General features: G+C 38.2%; 1 protein-coding gene across 1 annotated transcript in view; it reads left to right on the forward strand.

The window, feature by feature from the left end:
- gpc5a (glypican 5a) overlaps positions 1–24,941 on the forward strand; it is a 142,347-nt gene that overhangs the window by 106,937 nt on the left and 10,469 nt on the right. The window lies entirely within an intron of this gene.

A 24,941-nucleotide genomic window follows, 5' to 3' on the forward strand; every position in this document is an offset into this window, starting at 1 on the left:
AAAAAATACATTTAAATTTCATCTGTTATTGAAATGAGTTCAGTTGGATAATGTACAAAATACACAAATTCTAAAAGGTGTTAATTTATTAATAATAAACTGGAAAGTGCTTTAGATTTATCTCAGATTCAATTAGTTTTGCTATTCATAAAAATACATTTAAATCTCATCTGTTTCTACAATCAGGTCAAGTGCACAGTGAATAAGATACACAAATTCTAAAAGGTGGTTATTTTTTAACAGTCAACTCATGTGAAACTGTACTTTAGTTTTAACTTAATTGACCTCAGAGTTAATCTGATGTAATATTTGTAAAAATACATTTACATTTAATCTGTTTCTATAATTAGTCCCGGTGCACAATGTTTAAAACACACTAATTCTAAAACTTTTTAAGAGTAAACTGATTTTAAGCTGTACTTTAGGTTTAACTCAAGTTATTTCAGATTTGTTTAGACTGATTATTCAGAAAATACATTTAAATTTAATCTTTCTGAGTTTTAAATCGAAGTTGGTGAATTAAACACCAAATTTCTTCACTTTTTTCAGACTTGTTTATAGGACTAAATTCGTCAAAGTGGTTTTTCATTCCTGTGATAAACGACACCAATCAATAAAAATTAAGCATCAGACATTGCAGAATCCACACCTTTATCAATTCATCACAGTATGCTGTCGAACTAACTGATGATTTATGAGTGCCATTCGTTACACATGCAAAGCTTCAATCTCACTCTTGTCAGTTAGCAAAGCTAGAAAATAGATATATCTTCTTTACAGATGCTTTCAAATGCGCCCACTGCGCTGAAAGCAGAATGATGGAAGTTTCAGCATATGTTGCCTAATCAGAGCAGAACCAACACACATCCTCCTCAGCTGTCCGATGAATGCAGCGTTAACACACCACTCTAACCTTCACTTCAGTGTAGGAAAGACTGAACCTGTGACCTGGACAATAGCCACAACTTCTTTTCTATTTTATCTACATCTAAACGGGGTCGTGTTTTTGCAGAACCGGCTGGTTAAAGTGCAGCTCATGCTCAGTAAAATGTTGTCCATTGCAGTAAATTTTAGGATCCATTGTGCTGTAACGAAAACAAACCATACAGAATAAATCATAGGGGGTTCATTTCGACTCGGTAATATACAGCTAATCAAACTGTGTGAGAATGCAAAAAAAATCAACCTTCTGCATGCACTTGCTCTTGTCTTCCTCGCTGCTCAGTCAGTTTTGTTCAAAGCCTCAGGAAGAAATCTTTATCTTTGGAAGACGTTATTCGGTTTGGCATACGTACAATCCACACAGCGCTGCTTATTTCACTGAAACTTGAACTGGTAGAATTGGGTTGCATGTTATTCCTCGTAATCTTCTCCGGCTGACATATAAAACAGGCGTCTGTACAAAAGCTGGCAATGCAGACTAGGAAGAGGCTTAGTTTGAATTAAAGCTGCTGGATGCCTGTTGTATGAAAAGTGATTCCTAAAAATTTGTAATTCCTGTAACTCCTAAATATCTCCTCAATTTTGACTCTTCAATTTTGTTTTAAATCTATAGTTATATATAGACAAATTCCACGCAACAGTTGCCTTTGCCATTTTGCTTGTCTTTATTGGTACAACAGTGACTTTTATGTTACCCTATTTGGCAAATCTCTCTTGAGAAATCCATTTTTCTCTCAGTGGGACTAAATAAAGGAAAATGAAAAAGGAATATTTGTAAATCACGACAAACCATTATGCTACTAGATGTTGTAGATAATAAGCCAAGCAAGATTCAATTATCAGCATGTTTTGGGGATACGTTAAATTCACAGTGCAGTCACGTGCAAAGCAATGGGAGTGTGAAATCAGAAAGGGCTCTAACTATGCTAGCAGTTGAGGTTTTGATGAAGAATAATTGTGGGTTAGAGCCTTAATAGTACAATATATTGACATCTGCATAACACAAACAGGGCATAGAATAAACATTAGACCCCAACGCCAAGCCACCCAGCAGAGTAGAAGCCTTATTAAAGTAAGCAGTTTAACTGGCTTTTGTGCTTCCTCTTCGAGCAGGAGAAAATGTTTTCTATCTCAGGCCAAAATTCGTATTTCCATTTGATTGCCTCCAATGAATGAATGATTGCGCAGTAAAAGGCACACAGGCCAAAACTGCAGCAGTTGGCACATACAGAATCCTTTTTTTGCTGGAATTTCTACAACAGGTTTTCTTTATTCCTTTTCAATTAACTTTGAGGGCCTAACACATTTTGGGAGTAGAGTAGCAAATTACTTCTTTTTTTTAACTAAAGAGCAGAATTACAGAATGTGGAATTAGTCTACACATGTCCACCTTTGCCAAAGCTGTAAGAGGAAGAAACGCAGTAACAAAACAAATGCTCCAGGTGTTAGTGAAAACCTGTTAATAGGGTCAGCTCTTGCAGGCTTTTTTAATGGCTTCAGCCTGTTTGCTGCCAACGAACTGGCGAACATTTACTCACTGGTAATGGTTCAATTAAACATGACAGGTGAATGTACTCAATTAAGCACATTTTTAGGTTGAGCTATAAAAGAAATATACAATCAGTCAGGACTCTATATTTATTGTTGCAGTGTGTTTCCTTGAGCAAACATAGCAGAGCTGTATATTTGTTCTTCATTCAAATTCAAAATGCCTGCAGAGGAATCAAAGTAATGGCTCACTGACCTCAACATTTTCCCTGAAATTGATTTCATTACTATACAGAAACACTTTCTTGCAAAGTGAAAGTGAAACGCTAAGATAATGTGGCCAAATTTTGAGCAATTAAATTCTCCATTATGACTTATGTTGTCTGTTAAGTCTCTGATTGCTTTTTGAGTCGTAGTGTAGAAATCAGGCTTGACATTCCCATTATTATGTATTCTTTATAGCCTCCCAAAGCAGCGCATGCTGAAGAAGTATCATTAAACTTCACATTTCTGACTGTAAATGAATGCGAGGATCTTTTTGTGTCCTGCTGCACTTGAGGAAACTTAGAAAGCAACATTCAAATTCAGTGTGAAAGGTTTTGTTTCTAGTGAGCAACATTGTCAAATCAGTGCATACTCTAGCAACCATTGTCAGCTATTGTGAAATCAAGCTAGAGAATGATTTGCTTCAGTTAAGTTGATATGAATAAGTTTAACTCATCAGATCTTTCAATCTCATGGCTTCGTGGAGATTTTTTAGAGAGATTCCCTGCAGACTAAGAAGCATCTTGGGTTAAAAGTTCACCACTTCTGCCCACTTAACTAAGTGACCAATGAATTCTGTATTAAAATGGCGTTGTTGCTGTTTTTTCAATAGTTTATATAAAACCTAAAGGCTTTTTAGATTACATTGATGAATCTATTACAAAATTGATTTTAGTTTATCTTGCTTACAGTATATGGAATAGTACTTTAAGCTGAATTCATCCAGCGACTGTATCTCCTTAACTTTTTCCATAATAAAAACTTACTGTACACACAGTAAACATGTTATTTGGTAAGAGTCCTCTCAGTAGAGAATGAGGCTGTGCTGGTATTCAAAGTGTTGTCTGTCTCGTAGTCAGAAATAGTCATCTCATCACGTGTCTAATGCAATTATTACATTTCAGTGGAGAGTAAACAATCAAGAGTTCGATTACCCAAAGGATGAAATCACTCAAATCAAAGTACAATGGCAATTACCCTTTAATATAACTATAATATGCATCTCCAGGCTCAGTTATTTTCTGAGTACCAGCTTTCCAGTTGTTCAGCTTGTCTGTGTACATCAGTCAAAGATGTACAATTTAAATGATCACGCTTTAAAGATAGAACCATTACAGCAGGTGCTAATTGCTAGTGTGACACATGTATAGTTTATGTTTTTAATAAAAATAGCTCACTGTCTTGTTGCAGAACTGTTAGAGTACAGAGAGGCTGTTAATCAAGCTGGTTCTGAATTTGAAAAGCAGCTTTAGAGATGCCACGCAGCAATGACTTTTACCAGATAGTCCAAAAAAAAAAAGCTTTTTCATGAGGATTATTGGCAAAACATGATGTGCAAGGGCTTCACTGCGTGCAGTGTCAGAAAGTCAGATCTGCCTCAGGGCTTTAGTGGGCTGCATGTAGTTTCAAATGTTTGCCATGCTGACCTACCGTACCAGACTTTATGTGCGTGTGGAGTCATAAAAATTAAATATGTTGACGTTATCAGCAGGGACCGAGCTGGATTCAGATGGATTGGAAGGAATGAGATTGAGATGTCGCTTCAGCCCCCTACAAGATAATCTGTGCTGACCTTCTGTCGCTTTGGTCCCAAAATATGTTTGAGTCAGCTCAGGCTCTGTTGCCAAAAGATACGACAATAGTGCTGAAACAGAAAGAAATTATGAGGAGGTTTCTGTTTCTGTCATAGCAAAAGTGAGCACTTAGACTAATCTATTTGAGGATGACATCTATTATTTATCTAAAAAGTCAGCAATAGGAAAAAATGGTAAAATCCATGCAAAATGTGTGGGATTAACAATGAATGTAGTGGTGTAAAGTGGTTGTGTCATTTTCCCTTTAGAGCAGCATATTCCTGTTAGAGCAGAATCTGAGAGGATGGACATCCATTATCCCCGGTGCCGTGGAGGTAGAGAGAGGATTATCTGACTCCTGCAGGTTTAGCTGGCGTCCTACAGTTTGCAGACATCAAGATCTATCTCCCGACTGTCGATCAGAATCTGGCGCGTGTCTCCATTAGCACCTTGTGGCAGATGTTTTCCATCTGCCATCCATCGTTTACTGTCACACATCCTTAATTGGGCATGGTAATTATCCAATCACACAATATTAAGTATCCTATTTGTGGAAATGCGGTTGGTGAAAATGAATAGTTATTGATCAGCAACACTGACATTCAACTTACTCCTTTTCGCACATTAGCCTAGCATTGATTGCTGGCAGCACTTCCTGTGTGCAATACTGAGAATCGACCAGATTCCTAATGTGTGGTCCAGGCTTGACCATTAGAACCATCCATTATCGCGCTCGCCGTCCACAGGCTTGTCACTAAGGCCTGGTGGGAAATTGGCAAGCAGACATGGTTGTGACTGTGAGACAGAAGCACATTTAGGTTCTCTAGTTTCTGTCAGCAAGCTATTGCATAATTAATCAACTATAGTCTCTACTGTATGGCTTTGTCGCAGCTTTAGAATACGCATCAGAGTTTTTATGTCAGAGTTTTCTGTTGTGGTGTTTTGCGTCATCTGTAATATGTGTATTTTAGAATATGCATGAAGCTTGCAAATTAAGATCACATTCAAAGTGCTTTTTTGTTGCATGTCTGGTGTAATGTTTCTCATTTATATATTTAAATTGTGAAATAAGCTGAGAAAGTGACCTCTAACCTGAACAGAATATTTATGCTTCTGTGCCTCACACAGGGGCTTCATGTGGATCTGCAGTGGTCATGGCTGAATTAACATGTCAGGGAGCCCAAGGGCAAAAAATTGCTGTTGGGCACAAATTGAACCTTCAACTGCCCCTATACATGAAAGATTTTTATTAACACCTGTATGCCTGTGCTGGAGAAATATTCTGCCTTGCCCCAGGTTTTCTTTTGATGAATTTGTTCAAGGAAAATTGATTAAAGTTGCAATCCTTTCATATTTCCAATCTTTTTTGATGCGATGATTCTGAGAGCAGCAAGTACTCCTTGATGAGATACTTTGTCATAAATACAGAAAAGGTCATTTATTTGTGTACAGTGCAACATAGCAAACATGTATTGTTTTGTTAGAGAAGTGATTTAATTATCAGGCTTTAACCACTATGTACTGTCAAAATGGTGAATCTCAGTGACAAAAACAGACTGCATATTCTTCAACTGCTTCACAGTAAAGGTTAAGTGAAACAGTGGCAAGAGGGAAGGCTCGTTTGTAGAGGTGCAGGTACAATGAGGAGCTAAAAGAGTGGACCATGAAAATGACAAAATATGTATATTGATATACCACTATGGTCAACATATAATTGCAGGACTTTTTGTAACATAGTTGACATTTTTGAAGTTTTCAGGTCTAAAATCAACATGGCTGCCTATAACCAAACGCCACATGGCATTTTTAGAGAAAGATTCTTCTTAAATATTATATATTCAATTGAGTAAAACTGAAATTGAAAGTTATTTCTAAAGATATTGTAGTAAACCTGTTGACATGCCATAAACCCACACTTGACTCACACACTACTTTATATTAAATAACTCAGAAAGCCTTGGAGTCTGGCCAGTCTGTTCTTCAGGAGGAAATGACATCATGTGGAGCAGGTCATGTGATCTGGAATTAACACATTTCCTTAAGAGGTGTTTTTGTAATGGGGAACTTAGTGGAAAGTGATTTCTCAGACACACATACGATTTGTTATTTTCCATATAAAATTTGATATATTGCCAAAAAAGAAATATCTGTCATGATTGTTGACATGCGGGTAATGTGGAACTTTTGGGGTTCTGGTGCCTCTCTGGAATTTATTCACTTTGTCTGCTTAGTAATTTAACCCTCGTGGAGGTTGAATACTCACTAATTTCAACACCTTTGAAATCCTTTGATTATCAGAAATGTGTTTGAAGCACATATTCTGTACTTTCTGAAGGCATTTTTTCCTTTGTGCACATATTTTACTATTGAGGATAGTAATTATTTTTACTGTAGAGCTTAAAAAGCACATTTATTAATAGACTGCGTATTGTTATACTATTGTACTGTATACATTTCCATGTTACTGTTAGAGTCCTTAGGTTCCTGGCTGCTTATCTTTCCATCCCGTCTAGTTTCCCTCTGTCCAAATACAAACTCAGTCAGCTGTGTGCAGCTTGATTTCATTGCTTATACCGGTTGTCCGCACAAGCAATCTCTTTATGTTCTGCATTTATGGGTAACCTGGGCTTGCTCGGGGTCCAAAGTTTGGGGGAGATCTATCATCGTAACACAGGTAGGCAGTTTAATAACGCTGCCGTGGACTCCTGAGAGAAGCCAGGCATTTATTTAATGTAACATGGGCAATGTTGGGGGGCTGACAGATGGCCCAGGAAGGAAAAATGATGTCCTGTTTCCTCTGCCGGCTGAATTCATACGACAGCAAGTCTGGGAAGGAATGTGCTGCCCTAAACTCTCTGTAGGGATTAAAATGTAAATGAAGACTTTTCATTTCTTTGTGCGCATTTGTGGAAATATAATAAACACTATGGGATTATGAACTGTCTAAATCCTATTGCTCGCAGCCCCTCTTACTTAATGAGGCCTCCATTAATCCAGGTAGAGAGTGTAAAACATTAGCTGAACTTCAGTTGATCTTCAAAATGTATCTTAATATTCTGCTTCCTACAGAATTTAATTCTATAGAGCTAACAGGCTTTTGCAAATAGAGTCGGGGAATAGTTGCTGCATGGATTACTTTTACTGCTAATGTTTTTTTCTAATCCTTGAAAAGTGTCATCCTTATACTACACTGAATTTGTAAAGAAGTGAACAAAACACAGTAATTTGACACTGGAGACTGAAGTTCACATGCTTTTTCCCCACATGTAGTTATAATTAGTTTGCTTTTACATTGGAATAACACTGGGGAAAGGTTCAAGTTTTGGTTAAACAACGAAAAAGTCCAACCTGTATTTTAAACTTACGTGCATGTTTGTTTGTTTTTTTTGTTTTTGTCTTTTTTGTCAGTTAGTAACACTGAAATATGTTTTTCACCTCATCCTTAACTTTGTCTTCATTGTCCCAAAGGGCACATTGGTCTTGCAGGCAGGTAAATCACAGGAAAACACAAAGACTTGAATACAAAGCATGAATAAAATATGCACATAAAAATATGTGCTGTGAAGCATGTGCTAAAACCCACTAGACACGCTCAAATGAAACATAGTACACCGGTGACGGCATCACGCAAATCCAGTCATCATCACCATCATCACCTCTGACCCTGTCATCTATAGTTAAAACATCATCACCATCATTGAAGACTTGACTGACTCATCCTGGGCATTTGACATGAATTTATTTGATAGATTCTCCCTAATGTGCTTAATATGAACAAAAATATGCTTTCATTAGACAACAGTTGCACAGAAAACAAATTGTACATGTTTCTGCACTTATGGAATAATCAATATCATCTGTCTAACCTGGCAACACAGCAGCAGTGGCCTGGATGACACGTCCATTTATACAACTATAAAGCACTCAGGCATTGAGTTGTGATATAATTTAAAGTTCTGTTTGACATTAAGTTTGGGAACTGTCTGTATTTAGACTGTTTCATTGCATTGTGTGCTTAGATATAAAACAATGTTCCTCAAATATTTAGGAAAAAAACATCTTTGTCATTATTACAGGACACATTGTGCTCTGTCCATTTAAACAACAATAAGATGAATTACTGTGAATGGTTTTATTGTATCATTCTGCAAACAGGGAATTAGTAAAACCTCATTTTAGTTCAGACAGTTCACCTTCATAAAGCATATTCATTAATAAAACAGGGCAGTCTGAAAAAGAAAAGATGTACGCGGTTCTTCCAAAAACAGCAAAAGTGTTTATGCTTATTAATATTTCAAATAAAATTGCACAGACCCTTTAGAACAAACCTTCATCCTGATTTAAGATCTAAATGGATCAAAGTTTAAACAGTCAGAGCTTCTTTGGCATTTCATCGCAGTCTGTGCTCTGAGACATGTTTGGTTCATATGAATTGAAATGTTCGGCATGTTGGCAACGTCCACGTATCATTTATCAAGATTTGTAGAGTGTTCCTCCAGAATACGTGCTTCTTCCGTGTGCTGGCTGTGTACACCACTTCACACTGATGCTCCTTATCGCGTGGAACGTTTGCTGTGGCAAGAAGCCCGCTTGTAAATCATGCATATTGGATGAGACATGCAGCAGATGAGCCGGGGCCCTCCAGTCAGGCCTAGCATTAATTAAATATCAATTGGCCCTGCTTCCGTACCTCATTTCATGCCACATTCACACCTTGTCTGGGCTTGTTGAGGGAAAGTTAAAATGAAAGTTGTGGCCTTGCAGCTTCGCACAATTCACAGCACTGCTCGACTCAAGCCTCGTGGTCGTATGAATTCTGCCGTGATTTCTACAGGGAGCACACCGGAAAAACTTCAGTTTGGAATGAAATCTATACACAGAAATATTTTATACCAGGGGGAAGAAAAACTTAATATGAGGAATGATTGCAACTAATTGGTAGTTCAGAGGTGCATGCTGTTGATAAAATGAGAAATTGTATGAGATGCTTAATGAAATAATATATACGCTAGAGAAATTGTGCCTTTTTTCCCCCAAGGAAAATAACTTTGCATAGGTGTAGCTGTGTATGAGGCACTGTACACAATGGCTGATATAAGATGCCAGATTTTATTTTTTGTCAGCAAGATGTCACCTGTCAAAATATTTCTCTATATCTATGACTGTATTTTAAACGTAATCAGTTGTACTTAGAACAGTTAACAACTCATTATCAAAGTGTTTGTGCCTCTTTACTGACCTCCACAGTGTCTGTTTCTGTGGCACGTTTATCCATATTACAGATTTAAATTGTCTATATACTCTAGATGAGAATTTGTCCCAACAACTAAATAATCGTTTTTTAAATAAATTTTTTAATTCAATTTTGACAGTGAGTTGTCAACTTACAAATCTTAGATGTTGAAACAACCTTGAAAATAATTTTTAAAAAAATAACAAATCGCTAACATGTTGTAACGTGCAAATAGTCTACTGAAAAGACTAGAAACCAACGGTGGCCTTGATGTTAATATTTAACCCTACAGTTAAGGGAAACGCTATCGCCCCCAAGAGGAGATGGAACATTTTTCAAAAATACTTACAATGTTAACATTATAAAAAAAATATTAGGGAATTAATTAATGCGGACAATTATTTATCGCGCTTTAAGGCGTTTTTTAAAAAAATTATTGTTATTATAAAAGTCCGCTGATCGTGGGCTCTGAATACACCAACGGACAAACCATGGATCACAGGATGGCTGGGATGTTGATCAGGACTTGGGATGGGCATCATCACGTCTCACCCAGACTAACAGTGGAGGGAAGCTTTGGCAGACCGGTTGGATGCAGCGGGTGGGAGAAATAGAGATAAACTAAAACAAGACAAGCTAACAAACACCAGAGCGAAGTAGTTAGCTATAGATTGGTCTTGTGGAACATGTCGATCTGAGGAACGCTCTTAGGATCGCAATGAATGATGACACATATGAGCCTCAACCTGCATCACTGGAAGGTTTTTTGTGTGATGATATAAACCGACACTGGAGTCCCCGATGCAGCGGTCAAGGGTTCGAGTCCGTCCCACAGCCATTTGCTCTTTTCCCCACGTTTCCTGTCACTCTACACTGTCCTATATATTAAAGCCTAAAAAAAGGCCAAAAAAAAGAAGTACAAACATGGATTTCACAGACTAAAAAGTTTTCTGCACAGTCAGTCCCAGCTGTGGACTTTTTTGTGTTCGACCACTTCACCTCACTCTAACAGGGACAGCTGCTACTGAACATAGACTGTTTCTGCTGCTCTCTGATGAAATAAAAGTGTTTCTGCTGGTACCTGTTCAGAAAATTAAGAATACAGATTTATAAATGTTAATTTGCTGTTGCTGGGAAGGTTCCTGTTATAATGTTATGATCGTGGCTTTGGACTCTGAGGGTTACTCGTTTTTCTAAAACAAACTAGATACATAAAATGTTAATGCCCTTGCTGTGGCAAATAGCTTTACTTTTATTTGATTTGGTTACATTAATGTTTAAGTTGAGATTTACAAGAAATGTTTTAACTGCTACTGTGTGAAGGGAATACTGCTGTTAAAAAGCACTTTATTTGTTTGAAGTGTTTGCAAACCAAATGCTATTGTATTTTTGTTCATGTAGCAGTACTTTTAAAATGAAAGTGCAGAATGCTCTACTTTTCAATTCATTATTTAATTTTACACAAAAAATCGATTAATTGTGATTAATCACTATTAAAATTTTTAAGCGCTGCCCAGCACTAAAAAAAATACATATCAGTGAAAAGGCCCACAAGAACATTTGGGATTTCTGTAAAAAAATACTTTTATAATTGACAATTCTTCAAGAAAATGTAACATATTTCTCAGTCAATCACTATTCAACTCTACTGTGAGCCCCAATGAACAAAGCTTGTGGCACTTGACGGATAGATTGAGAGCCAAAACTCTTACATTCTTTGTAGGACGTACTTTCGTCATGCCAGAAACCAAAGAAATAAGTCTGGACCTCAGAAGGAACGTATGAATGCTCATCTTAAGGGGAATGGCTATGCTGCAATTTCCAAGCATTTCACGGCGTCTAGGACAGCAGTCACTGCAAAGTGCAGGGAGACACATTCTGTTAGGAACAAGCCTGGGCATTGTGCAAGTGCAAGATATATAAGATTTTTGAGAGGAAAATTATTAGAAAGTCAACAAGAATCCCCAGGTCTCTGACATGAAGGTTGTGACTGAACTGGCATGTTCTGGACTTGTAGGTTAAAGACAGGCTGTAAGCACTCTGCATGTTATGTTTGTGTGGTGAAGGAAGACAGACCTTCAATCCACCAAACACAGTTTACACAGATAAATGAAGTGGGAGCATCCTTTTTTGAAGAAGTATAATGTGAGGAAGCCTGCTGCTAGTGTGGCCTCTCTTCTAGCAAGAGAAGAAACCAAAGCTTTTTGAAGGACGCTAAACTCCCACTTGAGAAACTATGGTGGAAGCTCAAGGTGAAGGTCTATGCTTCGAAAACCATGCAGTTTGAATGAGCTGGGACATCTGCCAAGGAGAAATCCCTCAAGAAATATGTGCAAACCTAGTTAGTAAGTACAGAAAGTGGTTGCTGTCATTTGTGACTCAGAAAGGTTACACTATTGACTATTAATTGCCAATGGGCTAAAACAATTGTTCTTGTCACTTAAGTTTTTTCTTTGATTCAACTCAGTGCATCTGTAAAATATCTTCACCAGTCTTTGCTGAGATTTTGTCTGGAAGTAATTTTATTTTAAAGCAAAAGATTTTGTTCTATTTTAAACAGGGAGCTAATAATTTTGATTTTAACTGTGGGTAAGCTTTTGAGAAAGGGTCAGTAATAAAGTATAGATAAAATCTCTCAGGAGCCTAAAACCTGTGATTTTATTTTTTGAAATAGCGAAAGTTGTGAAGTTTTGATTATCAGCCTCCAACATCAGCCTGCCTTTTGCTACCTCACGTAATAAAACGATTCTGTGTAGCTTTTATTAGTAATACTTTAAAAGAAAACCTTATCTACTCTGGTAATGCAGTGTGAAAATGATGACTTTTGCTATAAAACACTTTACTGAAATACCTGCACAAACTCCAAAGTGCTGTGCATGCAGAATGTGCTACTGGATAAGTAATTTCGTGGTGTGACTGTGATAATAAACCTGCAATTAGCATACAGGCAGTGCAAGATAAATCCTCCAATAGATACAGACCAGAAGAGGAGAATTTCTTTTAAGATATGCTCCTTGATTAGGGAGAGCTTTTTAAAAAACAAGACTAATTATGTGAGCTCCTCTGTGAGATTTTGGGAAGCTTCAGGTTGGCAACGATGGAATTTATGAATATGGTGTTGACTTCTGAAAGATCAGAAAAATCGTTAATTTTTGGCTAAATTGTTCCAAAAACGGAGAATGAGGCAAAGTGAGGAAAAGCCATTTTTTTTTAGGTTTGACAAGACAATTTGCTGCGTGGATTTAGCCTAAAAAGAACCATAAAAAAGTCAACTTAATAAAGTTAATTCATGTAAAACTGCTTCCAAAAATGCGCCCATGCCAACATTTGAAAAGACTTCCACACAAGTGCCATTCTGCAAAACAGTTGACTTTTTTCCCCCAGACTTAATTCTGGTAATAATGGTCTCCTAGTGTGTCATAATTAATTAGTCACTTAATGTCGTCCTGTGAACTGCAGTGCTCAAACCAGACATACATATTTGACCAGTCTTGGGTTTGAGCATGTTGAGTTGTGACTCTCTTCAAAAACACTTTATAGAAAGTCAGCAGCACTGTTCACCTTGGAGTTCTTTTGATGATGTCTCAGGGATTCCCCTAATCCTTTGAGGGTAGGGTGGAGGGCACTTTCTCCCTGCTGAGGGGATGAAACCACTTAATGGATCACAAAGTTAATCAACCGCAGGGAGAGCCTGACTGAACTGGAGGAATAGGTTGAACCATTAGACTGGAGTCCTCTGGGACAGACACACTGAGACGCAGAGACAAACGCACACACCCCTTTTCTTCAACCCAGCACAGCAAAAACTCAGTTTCCAGTTTAATATTTACATGCACAGTAGCAAATGTAAAGTCTTCTTATCGGTAAAATCTAATCATTCAACAGTCTACATCCTTCAAAACCCAAACAGTGGATTCAAAACCTCTTAGGTATACCTAATAAACTGGCAACAGAATGTAAATGGTAGCTGTACAGTCATTCTGATAAATCTAATAATATCTATGATGTTAATTTATCAGAACCACTGTTCCAAAATTCTAATAAAAAATAAAATGACAATGAATCAACCTGATTTAAATGATAAGACAGAGAGATTGTAAAACATCTTTTGCACAGTAATTAAAAATCTGTATTAATGCATGACTTCATAGTGTGAAATTCAATGTAGACTGTAAAATATCAATATGAGGCAAACTAAAAGTGAAACTCACAGCAGCTTCACAGTTATATTGATAAACCGAGGAGCAGGAACCTGTAGGTGCTGCAAGCAGGTTGCAGATGCACTTCAGTGCTCAAGTGCCTGCGAGGTTATGATGTTGCCAGAGAACTCACACGCTAAGACAATAAAGTGAGAAATCCAAGTAAATACTTATTTGTATTCAAAGCTGTAGGATTTGCATATAATTGCCATAGTACTAGCTTGAAATATGCACACATCTGCTCTGTCAAGCATGAAATTTGTTGCTTTATAAAAGCAAACACACACGGGACCAACATGGCCTCAACTTTGTCTCTGTATTCATTCATTTATTTATTTATTTATTCATTACCTTATTTATTTATTTAACAGGCTCTGTCTTTAGCAGTTAGGTTGTACCTATCACCTCCCCATTGACACTGTTCACACAGGGAAAATGAGAGCATTTCTTGTTTGATTAGAATCTTATGGACTTATTAAGTCTTATCTATCAGGTGTAAAAGTGTGGTGTTGTCAGGGCTAGAAGTTTTCGTAAATGGCCTCATTTGGGACAGTGTGAGATAGTCCTGAGTGGTTATATAGAACAGCTTAGAAATGTAGACATTTGGGAGGTAAAGGAGGTCATCGGGTGTTCATTTGCCAAACCAACCAATTAATTCTCATTTTTGCAGAAAAATGCAGTTTGAGAAACCAGTCTGATAAAGCATAAATCTCACTTTTGTGTTGCTTGTCAAAGCTTGTTTTTGGGCATGGACTTTGTGTGGTTCTTAAGGATAAAAAATTAACTACTACAACTGCTACAAGCTTTCAAAAATCATGAAGTTCCAGTGAGCGTTTTCTGCCCTCTAGTTTTAAGGGGCTAGTAATGAGCCTGTTAAAGTTTGGTGTGCCACAGTGCAGTCGAGGTACTGGACTGGGGTGGATGGATGGGTCAGCAAAGCTTGTAGGTTTTAAACAAGAGACCACTGTTTATTTTGGTGTTCGAGTTATTGTTACTGTTTTCAGCCATGATTTAGATCACCTCTGACCTTTACAAGGTGTTATTATTGTGATTTTTATGTGTAAACATAACTAACTTTGCCAAAACAGTTGAAAATAGCAGAGCTAGGTCGGCAAATTGTCAGATGAATCATATTTGAAATGTTTATACAGCATGTAACAGTTTTGGCAGAGTGTAATAGTGCCTTTGCTGCTCTTATGTTCATGTTGGACAGTAATAAGTCTTGTATTTTGTCGTTTAGTTAGTGCCTGTGATGCGTCACAATGAATGTTTTTCTACATGTGACAATGGTCACCAGTATATGTTTTCTTTACTGATTAGGGGTTTTCTTTATTTCTTTTGCTCTATTAAAAAATAGGTTTAAAAAACATTTCTCTGCATTATTGCATCCTTAAGAAACTCAGTAAAAACTATTGCCAACTTTCTCCTTTAAAAAGTCAAAAAATTTGCATGCTTTAGTTTTGTTTTATTTTTTTCCCCCCAGTCTTTAAACTTTTCTTCCAGCTTTGAAAGGCTGCCATTATTCTGGTGAATTGTCTAAATAAATGCTGCCCAGGAAGCCAAAAACAACAATTTTCTGTTTGCTTTGGACCTCCTTCATAATTATAAATTCTCTCTGTGATTATTTTTTGTCATCTTTTTTGATAGAAATTGGACAAGATATGATGACTTTTATGCTGCATTTTGCTGTTTGCTTTCCTTTTTTGAATGACTCTGTTTATCAGAGGAAATAGCAAGTCGAAATATTTTTAGAAAAGCCTCTTCCAGAGCTTTCCAAACTGAAATATAATTCCGCGGAATAAATTGTAGAAAAAAAACAACATCAAGGCTTCACTTTACCAGCACAAAGTTAAAATTTGTCACCATCAATTTTTCCCCTCACATTGATTTCCAATCACCTCAGATTTCATGTGTGAGGGAAGACATGCAGACTCAAACAAAGCTCTGCCTGTTCTTTCCAATCTCCTTGCTCCTGAGCAGCTTATATGAGATCTTCATCTTCGGCGAGGCGAGGCAGCTATCAGTGGCCTAATCACCCATAAGCAATTCCACAGCTGGTCTGATGAATTTCGGCCAAAGCTTTCGATGCGTGATCCCTGGGAATAATACTCAAAACTGCCTATGTTTATGTAAAGGTTAATGGAAGGTTAATGAGAGGGAACTGTGCAAATTCAAAAACCTTATTATGCAAGTGGTGTTGTCTGAAAAGAGTAATACCTGCTTGTGATGTGGCCATGCTAATTAACAGATTGTCTCCACATTGGTTAAAACAAGCACCTCTGCGGTCTAATTTGTACAAAAACATAATTATTTATGAAGCTTACACGAGCTGATTACCCACAGCGTGAAATAAGTCTTGATCAAGGTGTTCCATTAAAACCTGCTATACTGACCATGAGCCACTTGACTTAGCCGTCTTTTCCTTTTTTAATCAACTCTTTTCTGACTGTGTGTGCATGCTTTTATTATGTATGCACTCTAAACTGGGACCAGTGTGCTCCAATTGGTTGTTGATGCAGTTAGTATCACGCTGCGCTCAGCATCTAACCCCGTACATGAAGCTGCCAGAGTGCAATACGTCCTCTTGATTCTAGTCCACAGACAACAATCCCCACCAAAAGAGAGTAAATGGAAATGATACACTGGCAATTCATTAGCACATCTTCATCACATAAACCCAATAATATTAGATTGAGGGTTGCAAAAGATATTTTTAATCTTAAAGGGAGTACTTCATAGCTCTAATGAAGGATTCTCTGTAGCATTTATGCCTAAATGTCCATAGTTGATCAATCAAGTTGATCAAAACTGAGCAGAAAATTCAGTCTCGTAAAATAGCCAAAGTTGTTGTGTAACAGCTGTGTTCATGTTGGAATCAATTTCTTTGAAGAGGGTTGACTGAGGAAAGCCTTTAAAGTCTTTAGTGTTCACATTCATAGCTGTATTTCTGAACATGGAGATAAAGTACTCGGATGACCTTGTGCTGTTTGTGTGGCAGCAGAGGAGGTTAGTTTGCTGTTGCATGAAGTTGGCTTCGGTGAGAGTTAAATCAGAGGATGTGAGTCGATGCTTATAAAGAAAAAATGAAAAGGGAAGATGGAGAGGGGCAGGTTTGCACAGACCTTTACCAGAACATGTCAATTTGATCATGGCCATAAGTTTTGTTTTCCTCGGTGGAAAAAAGGAACTGCGCATGAAAAATTGAACACATCCCCTCCTTTTGTTAACACTCTGTGCCTTCATCTGATACAATATTAACGGGGTTGTTTTCAACTCGCCGTTTATCATTCGTGAGGAATGAACAGAAGGAATGAAGATTTTTTTTTTTGTCTTTTGCTTTTGCCAATGAAATTGTTCTCATTAGATTTGGGCAATGGTAAAAGATTTCGCTGCCAAGAACTACGGGTTTCAGCAGCGCATTGCAGTCTTCTTGTTTCTGACTCTTTTCATTATTGATTAATTGATTAATCATTATTGTTAGAATTTCCCACAGCATAAAGTGATGCATTCAAATGATCAGTTTTCCACCAAAATCCTTTTTTTTTTTAACTTAACTCTCTTATATGACAAAAAAGCAGCAAAAGACCACATCTGAGAAGCAGGACAATGTGAAGGTTTGTCAGTTTTACAAGTAAATCATTTTTTGTCAATGAACTATCTGATTAGTTGACTAATTGCTCTGCAGTCACCACAGTCTTCCCTGGTTTATGTTGATGCCCACAGCTTATAGGCTAAAAAGTAGCTTCATGCACAATATTGAGCAATTTTCTTTCATGTCATTTCAAGTTTAGTATATTACAACAAATTTCACTACTTTGTAATATCTACAACGTGTGTGTGGTGACTTTTTCACCTTATTCCCCTATAAATGTTTGTAGTTTGCTTTGTGACACACCAGATTTTGAAGAGCACACTTGTCCGACCAGCAGCCAGCTAAGAAAAGGTGTGGACACAGAGCGGATGCAGAGCCTTGAGTTTTCCAGGCTGATTTGTATTCTGCTGGTGTGTGCAACCTGAGAGTGACTGACTGGCGGTCAGAGCCCAGTATTGACTGCTCTGAGGATGTAATAGAGGCTGGGGTGATGGGATCCTGGACATGAACACTCTCTCTGTGGCATATGCAGCAGAGCCATACAGGCACTTAATCATTCTGCTGGCTCCATGCAGAGATGCGCCAGGCTCTGTGTTTTAGAATAATGCTTCTGCCTTAAATTAGATCGCATTGATCCTGCTTTTCTCTGTAATTGCGCAAACAGGATGGATGCTAGTTTTATTGGGGGGGTCAGACCAGACATTTGAAATACTTTAGCTTTAAGTACAGGAGGTAAATTAAATCAGACAAAAGGCAAGTTGACCTGATTCAAGGTGATTGGATTATTAAGGGATTGCCTGACGAGCTTAGGAGAGCAAACTAGTGTCTTTGTTTTAGTTATTCAGAACATTGCGGTACTAACCTCTGCCCGTCATTTTATCAATATTATAATTACTCCAATGTACTGCTTTAAAAAAAAAAAAAAAAAACAGGTTTAACACAATGTAGTAACTGTGCTATGATCCCAGCCACAGAAGCCATGAAAAGTTATCTGTGTATGTCGTCACTACCCAAACAGCCATGCACTGTGTGGTCAGTAAACACAGCATGTTTGTGTTTACCAGCTTGGCCAGACTCTGATTGCATTGCAGTAAGGGTTTGAGAAATGCACTAAATTCACCGTCAGAGTCCATCTTTACGGCTAGAGGGAGACAGCTAGAAATGTATTATTATTTTTTGTTCATTCCTTGATAAGACATGTCTGTTTTGGAAGATAAGCTTGATGACATCTCATATTTTGCCTACTGCCAACAAATCCTATGAAAAGACAAATACTCGACAATGAATTGGTTTTATTAACAAGTACACATTTCCTGTGTAGCCAGACCTTGATATAACTTATTCTTCTTTGCTGTAGAGCTCATTTGTTGTTGAAAAACTATTAAAAACACATGGAGTACAGTGTTATAGTAGGTCATGTTCCTTCATTACCACAAAAGCACTGTACTTTATTTAGTCACCACATATACAGTCACCTGCTGCCATAAATAATCACTATTGCACACAATGTGTGTTAATCAGCCACTGAAAAAAAACATTTATTAAAAAAATGGTGTCCCTATTGTGAACCAGAAGGACTTGAAAATAAAATAGCACAGAGAGTAACAGTTGTTGGATTTGTACTTGTACCTACCAGTACCAGACAGTACAAGTAAAAGAATGCACTATAATGACTGTGTATGTCAGAGTATACAGGCTGTCAATTTATTCACAGCTTATTTTATGTTGAAGGTGCAATATAATTAACAGAATATTTTTTGCAGCAAGCCTGTGAACCCTGGTTTCTTTCTCCTACTTAATAACTTAATTTGCACTGATTGAGGTGCTGGACATCAATGTGGTTACACCATAACCAGCAAACACAGCCGAAGAATTCAGACGTGGCAATTCTTAATTGTGTCTTCATTGAGAAGAAGAAAACAAAAAAAGAGCATTCATAGTGGATCAATCACCGTAAACTGGCTTTTCATTAAGCGCTGTAATTGTGCAGACAATGTAAATGACGGAAAATTTACAAAATGATATGACTTTTGTGGATAAAGAGTTAATTTATTCTGTTTTCTGTGGGTGTCTGCATCTAATTGAAAGGGGATGCCGTCTCCGGCACAGAGCTATATTCAATTGTTCTGTTTGAGAATGGGAGTACTCAGCCTGCTTTCCAAGAGGTCTCAGGTGGTTTCTCTTCATTTAGTTTCTCTCCTCACTTGATCTTATTCTTATGTAAACAATTCTGGGGGAAAACAACTGGCTGGAAATATGCATATGTCTTATTATTTACATTTATCCTGCTTGTCATGCTCAGTATGCAGTACGTTGATAGGACTATACACTCATCACTGGAATTCGTTTTAAGAAGCTTATCTACACACACCACCAGCATACGTGTGCATGCGAGAGTGTGCATGCTGATGTGTCTGCATGTATGTGGGTTTTGCAGCGTGACAAGAATAATTAAGCCGTCCTTTTCTCAAGCCCTCTCTGTAAACACTCACAGGATTTAGAGTGAAATGTTTCCAGCAGAGTTGTTGAGTCCTCCCAGTACGAGTGATGATGCATCCCTTAGGGACTGCTTGCACTTCACTGTGGATGTGAGCTTTGACAGCTGCGGACATCGCAGAAACATAATTATACTACTTTCTAGTCGGATTGGAGGACATTGTCCATGCATGTGCAATAAATTGACCTCATAGTTTGTGGAATCAAATCAGAATAGCACATTTTCCAGCACATGAGCAGTTGGTGCCCTTGCAGAGTAGTGGCAACATGGTTACAAAATATTGGAGGGTACATGGACATCCACACAGAGCCTCACGTCAAGCGTCCGATGATAACATTCACATCACTTGAAAACTTGCAGATCCCGTGCGTAGTTGTGTATGCAGAAGGTCTGACGATCACTTTTGTTCGGGGACAACCCCCCCAGTAGTTAAGCAAGACATGCACATCTTCATTGAAGGAATGATGACAACAGTGATCCATATTATATGGTGTATTGTGCCTGAAGAAGTAGGTATACTCTTTAAAGCCCAAATTTTTTATTGTTTTGTACTGTCCACTCACAGGCAGATTAGGGCAGGTATAGGAAAAAATATGTGACTGGAAGCCTACTATGAGCATCAGAGGACATTTAAAAGTGGTACATGCTGTACAACCTGCGTACACCTTGCACTACACTACTTGCATGTCCTGCTGTCTGGTGGGATAGACAGACAGGAGACAGAAGCATCTTTTTTGACAAAGATATTTTTCTCTACTTTTGTCAAAGGATAGTGACAAGCTCCAGAAATAGGCTTCTTTTTAGGAGCCTTTGCCAACAAGATTAATGGAGATACCAGAGCAGGATGACAACAGAGTGGAGTTTGTGTGAGGCAAAATCCTGAACACAGTGTGTATCAGATTCTCCACAAAACGGACCATTTTAATGTGAGGGAAATGCAACAAATGACAACAACACAATATGTCACACATGGCCCCCGTGTCATGTTGTATTCTAGTTTGTGAGCTGTGATGTGACATTGCAAGAGCAGACATTATGGCTAGATATAAGGTGTGACAACTGAAAAACAACTGAGAAAAGCTTTCAGTTGGTCTACATGGATTTTTTTGCTACTAAAATTGATCCATTAAGAAACCTTGATTATCATACCAAAGACACAACGTGTTCAAGATAAAAAGTCACCATGACATATTGTTTAACAAAAAGTTTGATTTTGAATTTTTTTTTGAGGAAACCCTATCTATCTGATATGATAAAGTAAACATGAAGTCTCACATGAAGAATACATCAGGGTTTATCATGTTGGAGATTAAGATCCAGATTGACATCTACATCAATCAGGATCAGACTATGTGCCACTTCTTATCTTATATGAGAACATGAGTCTTGTGTTTAAACATAACTAAATGTGCCTGAATTCTTATACTAATTACCGTATTTTCGCGACCATAAGGCGCACTTAAAAGTCTTAAATTTTCTCCAAAATGTACGGAGCGCCTTATAAAGCGGTGCGCCTTATGTGTGTACCGACTTCCAAAATGTGTAAATGTTATTGTGTGACTTTGATCAGCTCCTCTTGACTGACTGAGAGCATTTCCTGCTGACACGCTGCTTATATAGAGAAAAGGAGGACGTGACAGAGGACAGCATGAGAACGTTAAAGGGGGAAGTGTGGGCGTGATAGAAGACGCTAAAGACACGCCCCCAGTTGGTATATAGTGCCGGTATTTGCATTATGCAAAACAACATGGGTTTGGCGTCACCGTCCCTGTTGATCTGTGACTCCATGCGCGTCCATCTCACAGCCGCTGTGAAAAACCAAGTGCAGCAAATGAACTCGGAGCTTGCTATCATTCCGGGAGGCTTGACGAAGTAACTCCAACCGCTGGACATCGGTGTAAACAGGGCGTTCAAAGTGAAGTTGCGAACGGCGTGGGAGCGATGGATGACAGATGACAGATGACAGAGCATGCATGTTTTAAGCTAGTACAGGTATGTTTTACCATGCACGCGCTCTATAATCCGGTGCGCCTTATGTATGTGTTAAATACAGAAATAGCACCCGGAACTGAGACTGCGCCTTTTAATACGGTGCGCCTTATGGTCACGAAAATACGGTAGTCACAGCATTAAAACCACCTGAATAATATTGTGCCGGTCTGGAGCTCTGTGAATTCAAGCTTGGTACCGTGATAGGTTGCCACCTGTGCAATAAGTCTATTCGTGAAATTTCCTCAATATTAAAAATTCCACAGTCAGCTGTTAGTGGTATTATAACAAAGTGAAAGCAGATGGGAACAACAGCAACTTAGCCACGAAGTGGTAGGCCATGTAAAATCGCAGAGTGGGGTTGGCGGATGCTGAGGCGCACAGTGCACAGAAATCGGCAACACCGTTTCCGGTTTCCGTGGTCGAGCATCTGCATCAAAGCCTTACTTCACCAAGTGCCATTCAAAGTGTCAGATGCAGTGGTGTAAAGCATGCTGCCACTGGACTCTAGAGCAGTGAAGACATGTTCTCTGGAGTGATGAATCACACTTCTCTGTCTGGCAATCCGATGGATGAGTCTGGGTTTGGCAGTTGCCAGGAGGACGGTACTTGCCTGACTGTATTGTGCCAAGCATAAAGTTTGGTGGAGGGGAGATTATGGCTTATGGTGTGGGGTTGTTTTTCAGGGGTTGGGCTTCTGCTTATATATGTAGAAATCTGAAATGCACTACTTTCAATCATAAGGTTTCAATCTTAAGGTTTCTACAATTTCATTTAACAGATGCTTTCATCCTACGCAACATACATCTGAGAGTAGACACCACTCAAGCAAGGACCTAGTCAGGAGAAAACAAGCTGGATAAGTGCCATAAAACAAGTCTCTATCCGTTTGGGCTACAGTAGCTCTTATATTGAGTCTGACCATGTGGATCAGTCTTCACTCTCAATGCTGATCAATGAGTCCTTTCTTGGACCGCTTGTATCAACCACTGCATACATTCTCCATGATGTTTTGGCGATCGTGTTTCCCAATTACCAAGCCATCCCATTTTAAGCCTTGTCAGAGTGGTTCATATTCTTACACTTGCCCATTTTTCCTGATTTCAATTCATCAACTTTAATATCTGTTCATTTACTTGCTGCCTTGTACATCCTTGCACTTGACAGGTGCCATTGTATTGAGATAATCAGTATTATTCACTTCAGCTGTCAGTGCTTTTATTGTTGTGGTTAATCGGTGTATTTCTGACTCATAATGCAATGGATCTGACCTTAATAACATTTGAAAGGGTTGGTTTTCAATGAGGTATTGATTCAACTTGGTATAATTTCTGAGGCTGTAAAACTTGGTGCTGTTGAGGTTTACTGGAAGGTGTTTGTAATATTTTATCAGTTAGATGAAACTTACCCTTGATGTATACAGCCAGTGACTGAGTTGTGTCAGGTGAAGAATATTTTTGAGCCAGTGGAACCTCCATGCCAAAGTAATTCAAAGATAATGACAAATGCATGAGTCTCATACGGTTCCATGGGAAACTCTTCTCTCCGTTTAGTTATCCTGATGCACCCAGAATGTTTTCATGAGACAATCCTGTACTCCTGAAGAGAGAAATTCATTGTCAATGTATGCGAATGCTTCTATTTAGTATCAGTTGGCTTGTTCTTAATGCTCCTCTAATTTGCTTCTGACCTTATCTGAACATGCAACAAAACTACTACTACAAAAGAAGTAATGTCACTCTGACCCATCCTGCTCTCTTTGATCTCTTATTCTGTATTTTAATGCAACTGAATTCATTATACAATTGTTCTCAATTACACATTTTTCTGCTTTCTCTATCAGATGTCGGATCTAATGTGAAATACGATCATGACTCATAAATGGGCTGCTGTGTTAACGAGCAGTCGTTACAGAGGTGGTAGTAAAATGGTATGATCAGTACAGTGACAAAATGAACAAAAAGTCAGGTTAATGGTGGCTATTGTGCTGTGAGATCTGCTATATTGACATTAAAATTGAGTGCTGACAGAAAGTTAGAGGCACAAAGAACTTGCATTGTCAAGTGTAGTCAAAAAGCGTCTGAATGAGCTGCATAAGTGTTTTCATTATCCTGTAAAACACACAAAAAAATCTGACAAACAGCTCAGAATCACACGAGAAATGTAGCTGCAAAAGAAAAATCACACAATGTTTCCGGTGAAAATGAACTGTAAATGAACACTGTATAAAACTCGTTGATTAATGCGTCTGTCGGGAAATCCAAATTTTTGTGTTGCATATAAGTTCAAGGGACTGTTTAAATGTATGTTGTGACATGAAATTTACAAGTTTTGGCCACAGTTTCAACACTTTTTTGACTTTTGTTTCTTTGTGTGCTGGCATTGTTCAGGACCTCTGACTACATAGAAATTTATAACATGACTTTTGATAAAAACAAAGAAAAGCCTTCATATCAACCATTAACACATGACCACAATACACAACAAAATATTAGTTTTTTCAAAACCCATTATTTTCCGGCAAAATGTCAGTAGCATTACAACACGAAAATAAGAAATTAATTCTCCCACCAGAACAACTCTGTTAGCATCACGTATCAGCAACAGCTGTCTGTAGAAAACATATTTGTGATTTGTGGCGTGACTTATCAAACATTTGCACTTGTTTTTTGTCGTTGTCTTTTGTGCTTCACTCCATTTCCAAATGCTAATAGATTCCCAGTGTGTAGCATCCACACATTCTTCCCACTTTCTTGTTATCTATTTTAATTTTGTATCGACAGGCGTCATCTGTTTTCTCAAAATAGTTGTTTTTCTTTTTTTTCTTTGCATATCCCAGATTGTCAGCTGCACTACAGACGGCCTTAGCGCAGATTGGGCCTTGCTCAAGGGTCCCACAGTGGCAATTTGGCAGTGCTGAGACTTGAACTTTCAACCTTTTGATTAGTAGCCTAGAACCTTTACCACTGAGTCACCACTGCCACAACTCCAGAGGCTAAGTGGCATAATCCCAAGACAAGCCACTACATACGATTTAGCAAATGCATAATAACACACTTTACTCTCAGTGAAGATGATAAAGACGCTTAGGAGGAGGTGCAAGGAGGCTTTGGGGAAACACTTCACACAGTCTAACTTTAAAAACACAGATACTTACACATCC

This window comes from Amphiprion ocellaris, chromosome 1 (assembly GCF_022539595.1).
Source record: "Amphiprion ocellaris isolate individual 3 ecotype Okinawa chromosome 1, ASM2253959v1, whole genome shotgun sequence".
Taxonomy (NCBI): Eukaryota; Metazoa; Chordata; class Actinopteri; family Pomacentridae; genus Amphiprion; species Amphiprion ocellaris.